Source organism: Mesoplodon mirus (genome assembly GCF_964341445.2).
Source record: "Mesoplodon mirus genome assembly, chromosome: 8".
In the NCBI taxonomy this organism is placed as follows: Eukaryota; Metazoa; Chordata; class Mammalia; order Artiodactyla; family Ziphiidae; genus Mesoplodon; species Mesoplodon mirus.
Window position 1 is genome coordinate 100,519,112 of NC_138984.1, and position 6,000 is coordinate 100,525,111.

A 6,000-nucleotide genomic window follows, 5' to 3' on the forward strand; every position below is an offset into this window, starting at 1 on the left:
TATATAGTCTCATAGTGTTGTGGTTGGAAAAGATAATTGATACAATTTCAAATTTCTTAAATTTACCAAGTCTTGATTTGTGACGCATGATATAGTCCATCCTGCATAATATTCCATGAGCACTTGAGAAGAAATTGTATTCTGTGATTTTTGGATGGAATGTCCTATAAATATCAATTAAGTCCATCTTGTTTAATGTACCATTTATAGCTTGTGTTTGCTTACTTATTTTCATATTGGATGTCCTGTCTATTGGTGTAAGTGGGGTGGTAAAGTCCTTTATTATGATTGTGTTACTGTTGATTTCCCCTTTTATGGCTGTTAGCATTTGGCTTATGTATTGAGGTCTCCTATGTTGGGTGCATAAATATTTACAATTGTTATATCTTCTTCTTGGATCGATCCCTTCATCATTATGTAGTGCCCTTCTTTGTCTCTTGTGATAGTCTTTATTTTAAAGTCTATTTTGTCTGATATGAGAATTGCTACTCCAGCTTTCTTTTGATTTCCATTTGCATGGAATATCTTTTTCAATCCTCTCCCTTTTAGTCTGTATGTGTCCCTAAGTCTGAAGTGCGTCAGTCATAGGCAGCATATATACCAGTCCTGTTTTTGTATCCATTCAGCCAGTCTGTGTCTTTCAACTGGAGCATTTAATCCACTTACATTTAAGATAATTATCGATATGTATGTTCTTATTATCATTTTCTTAATTGTTTTGGGTTTGTTATTGTAGGTCTGTTCCTTCTCTTGTGTTTCCTGCTTAGAGAAGTTCCTTTACCATTTGTTGTAAAGCTGGTTTGGTTGTGCTGAATTCTCTTAGCTTTTGCTTGTCTGTAAAGGTTTTAATTTGTCCTTCGAATCTGAATGAAATCCCTGCTGGGTAGAGTAATCTTGGTTGTAGGTTTTTCCCTTTCATCACTTAAAATATGTCCTGCCACTCCTTTCTAGCTTTCAGAGTTTCTACTGAAAGATCAGCTGTTAACCTTATGGAGATTCCCTTGTATGGTATCTGTTGTTTTTTCCTTGCTGCTTTTAATATCTTTTCTCTGTATTTAATTTTTGAGAGTTTGATTAATATGTGTCTTGTTGTGTTTCTCCTTGGATTTATCCTGTATTGGACTCTGTGCTTCCTGGAATTGCTTGACTATTTCCCTTCCATTGTTAGGGAAATTTTCACCTATCATCTCTTCAAATATTTTCTCAGACCCTTTCCTTTTCTTTTCTTCTTCTGGAACCCCTATAATTTGAATGTTGGTGTGTTTAATGTTGTCCCAAGGTCTCTGAGGCCATCCTCAATTATTTTCATTCTTTTTTCTTTGTTTTGTTCTGCAGTAGTTATTTCCAGTATTTTATCTTGCAGGTCACTTACCCGTTCTTCTGCCTCAGTTATTCTGCTATTGATTCCTTCTAGAGAATTTTCAATTTCATTTATTGTGGTTTTCATCATTGTTTGTTTGCTTTTTAGTTCTTCTAGGTACTTGTTAAACCTTTATTTTATTTTCTCCCTTCTATTTCCAAGATTTTGGATCATGTTTACTATCATTAGTCTGAATTCTTTTTCAGGTAGTCTGCCTATTTCCTCTTCATTTGTTCAGTCTGGTGGTTTTTTGCCTTTCTCCTTCATCTGCTGCATGTTTCTGTGTCTTCTCATTTTGTTTAACTTATTGTGTTTGCTATCTCCTTTTCACAGGCTGCAGGTTCGTAATTCCTGTTGTTTTTGGTGCTTGCTCCCAGTGGCTAAGTTTGGTTCAGTGGGTTGTGTAGGCTTCCTTGCGGAGGAGACTAGTGCCTGTGTTCTGGTGGATGAGGCTGAATCTTGTCTTTTTGGTAGGCAGGACCACGTGCAGTGGGGTGTTTTGGGCTGTCTGTGACCTTATTATGATTTTAGGCAGCCTCTCTGTTAATGAGTGGGTTTGTGATCCTGTATTGTTAGTTCTTTGGCATAGGGTGTCAAACACTCTAGCTTGCTGGTTGTTGACTGGAGCTGGGTCTTAGCGTTGAGATGGAGATCTCTTGGAGAGCTTTCGCCATTTGATATTTTGTGGAGCTGGGAGATCTCTGGTGGATCAATGTCCTGAACTTGGTTCTCCCACCTCAGAGGCACAGGCCTAACACCCAGCCAGGGCATCAAGACCCTGTCAGATGCATGACTCATAAGAAAAGGGAGAAAAAAGAAGAAAGAAAAAATAAAATAAAGTAAAATAAAAATTTATTAAAATAAAAAAATAATGAAAAATGAAGAAAAAGTTTATAGTAATTAAAAGAAAAATAAAAAAAGAAAGAATGAAGAGAGCAAACAAAACAAAAATCAATTCCACCAATGATAACAAGTACTAAAAACTATAGTAAGAAACACCAACAAAGAAACTAAAAAAATGGACAGACAGAACCCTAGGACAAATGGTAAAAGCAAAGCTCTGCAGACAAAATCACACAAAGAAGTATACACATACACACTCACAAAAAGAGAAAAAGGAAAAGAAATATGCATATAATTGCTCTCAAAGTGCACTGCCTAAATTGTGGGAGGGTTCATTGTCTATTCGGGTATTCCACAGATGCAGGGTACATCAAGTTCATTATGGAGATTTAATCCGCGAAGCTGCTGGGAGAGATTTCCCTTTCTCTTCTTTGTTTGCACAGCTCCCGGGGTTCAGCTTTCGGTTTGGCCCCACCCCTGTGTGTAGGTCGCCTGAGGGTGTCTTTTCTTTGCTCAGACAGGACGGGGTTAAAGTAGCAGCTGATTAGGGGACTCTGGCTCACTCAGGCCATTGGGAGGGAGGTTTATGGAATGCAGGGTGAGCCTGTGGCGGCAGAGGCCTGTGTGACCTTGCAACAGCCTGAGGCATGCTGTGTATTCTTCCTGGGAAGTTGTCCTTGGATCATAGGACCCTGGCAATGATGGGCTGCATAGGCTCTCGGGAGGGGAGGTGTGGAGAGTAACCTGTGCTCACACACACGCTTCTTGGTGGCGGCAGCAGCAGCCTTAACGTTTCATGCCCGTCTCTAGTGTCCGCGCTGATAGCCACAGCTCGTGCCCATCTCTGGAGCTCGTTTAGACAGTGCTCTGAATCCCCTCTCCTAATGCATCCTGAAACAATGGTCTCTTGCCTCTTAGGCAGGTCCAGACTTTTCCTGGACTCCTCCCAGCTAGCTGTGGTGCACCCGCCCCCTTCAGGCTGTGTTCATGCAACCAATCCTAGTCTTCTCCTTGGCATCCGACCTCTGAAGCCCAAGCCTCAGCTCCCAGCCCCCACCTGCCTTGGAGGGTGAACAGACAAGCCTCTTGGGCTGGTGAGTGCTGGTCGGCACTGATCCTCTATGAGAGAATCTCTCCACTTTGCCCTCTGCACCCCTGTTGCTGTGCTCTCCTCCATGGCTCCTTTGCTGCACTCTCCTCCATGGCCCTGCCACCCCCTGTCTCTGCCCGTGAAGGGACTCCTAGTGTGTGGAAACCTTTCCTCCTTCACCGCTCCCTCCCAGTGGTGCAGGTCCCATCCCTATCCTTTTGTCTCTGTTTTTTCTTTTTTCTTTGGCTCTACCCAGGTACGTGGGGATTTTCTTGCCTTTTAGGAAATCTGAGGTCTTCTGCCAGCATTCAGCAGGTGTTCTGTAGGAGCTGTTCCACGTGTAGATGTATTTCTGGTGTGTCTGTGGGGAGGAGGGTGATCTGCATGTCTTACTCTTCTACCATCCTGAAGGTTTCCGTCTCTATATATTTTTAAGACAAGTCTGTATTTTTGTATGTATAATAAGTTTTGTTAAAGGCTGGACCATGTATTTGAAAAGGTTTAGAGATAATTTGAGGCTCTTAATAAAGTTATCTTTGCTCATAAGGGATCTAGATTTGCCTTGGCAAGTAGCTAGAGTAGGGACAACATGCCATATAACTGGGCATTAAGATGATTAAAAGTTGGGATCCATTTTCTGTGAAGGTTTGTCTATTTCCAGTTCTTTCCTACTCCAAAGTTGTAATTCTTACAACACCTAATCAGAAGCCTGTTCTATTTACCAGATACTCATCTTTGGCAGTTTAGGTGTCCTCAGCCTAAACTGAGGTTGTGTGATGAATTGGGAGATTGGGATTGAAATAAATACACTAATATGTATAAAATGGATAACTAATAAGAACATGCTGTATAAAAAAGAAAATAAAATTCAAAATTTCAAAATAAATTAAAACATAAAAAAAGAATTGTATTTCTAAGACTATTTAGTAGCATAGAAAAATACATAATATAACAAATGGAAAAGCAAAATATAAAATTATGGATACAGCATGATTTCTAAATTATATCTTAATATATACATATGTACATATATATTACATATCTATATTTTTTCTATTGGGCTCTCTACCTGTCAGGCTCTATTAGTGTATGATGAATAGATATAAATTATCTATTTTCATATTATCAAGCTACATAAGGAAAGAAGCCTCCCCAAAATACACCAAAATGTTACTGAGAGACAGCTTGGAATGGTGGCATGACAGGGAATTTTAATTTTTCATTATTTTCTTGTTTGGTATTTAAAAACTTTCTACAAGCAGCATGCCCTGATTATAATATTATATACTTATATACATCTATTTATATATCCGTGTGCATGTGTATGTAGGAATAGTAGTGAGTACCAAAAAAACTGTTAGTCTCATATGACCTATTAAAAAACTTCAAGTGCACATAGCCTCTAGAATGTCACATGTTGTCCTTGAAGTTCCAACCTATTTGCAGCCCATACTCACTGAAACATAAGTTACAGCTCTCCACCTTCCTGGACTGCCATCTGCCTGGCATCAGACAGAAGACCCTATGGGGGGCAATCCTTTCCATTTTTTCCCATCTAAATACACAGTTTCTTTCCCCTTCTGCCCTACTCCTTTCTATACACTTCCTGTTTGCTCTGTCATAGTTTAACAGTTTTGTCACCACTGGCTTACCTTTCTTCACACATTTAGCACACACAGAGGATGCCTGCAGAAAAGTTTCCTGCAATATTTATAAGTAATTGATTTGTTTTATATTCCCTGAAGTCCTTTGGTTATATATCTTACTGAACATCATGCTTAGATTCTCCTCATAATATCTCAAGTTGAGAATATGTGTATGCATGTGAGAGAGTGTGTGTTAGAACACGTGTGTGTGTGTGTGTGTGTGTGTTGCCCCAGCTATGAGTAAGCACCCATTTCCTGGAGCATCCCATCTTAGTTGGTTCCTGATGGAATTCTAGTCTGCCACTAACTAGAGAACCATGTTTTTACTTAAGAGACTAAGAAAGGGAACTAAGAAGCTAGGGGAATATACCAGCAAAACATTTTTTAGTTGAATTAACAACTTTGATTTTATTCCTTTTTTTGGATTGCTAAGCATTTCTGGCAAGTATTAAAAAAAGAAGCCTAGCTCTTTTTTGCATTCAAATTGAACATTAGCTTTTCTTTTTTATTATTTTTTCAATCTATTTATTTATTTATTTATTTTGGGCTGTGTTGGGTCTTCGTTTCTGTGCGAGGGCTTTCTCCAGTTGCAGCGAGAAGGGACCACTCTTCATCGTGGTGTGCGGGCCTCTCACTGTCATGGCCTCTCGTTTCGGAGCATGGCTCCAGACGTGCAGGCTCATTAGTTGTGGCTCACAGGCCCAGTTGCTCCGTGATATGTGGGATCCTCCCAGACCAGGGCTCAAACTCGAGTCCCCTGCATCGGCAGGCAGACTCACAACCACTGCGCCACCAGGGAAGCCCGAACAGTTAGCTTTTGAATTTTGTTAATCATTTATTAGAAAATGTATTTTCCTCTCAGATGTGCATATATCAAGAAGTTGTTTGTATGTATAAACGTGGTCTCCAGACCAAACGTTTTCCCAGAAGAATGTATCTCTGAGTTTGAGTTTAGAATTTGTAGTCATAGAATTTACAGGGGAAAAAGACTTTCTTATTTAGACGGTTTTCGTATGCATTCATCTCTTCTATAGACTGAGGTACTTCTCTAGAATTTGCTC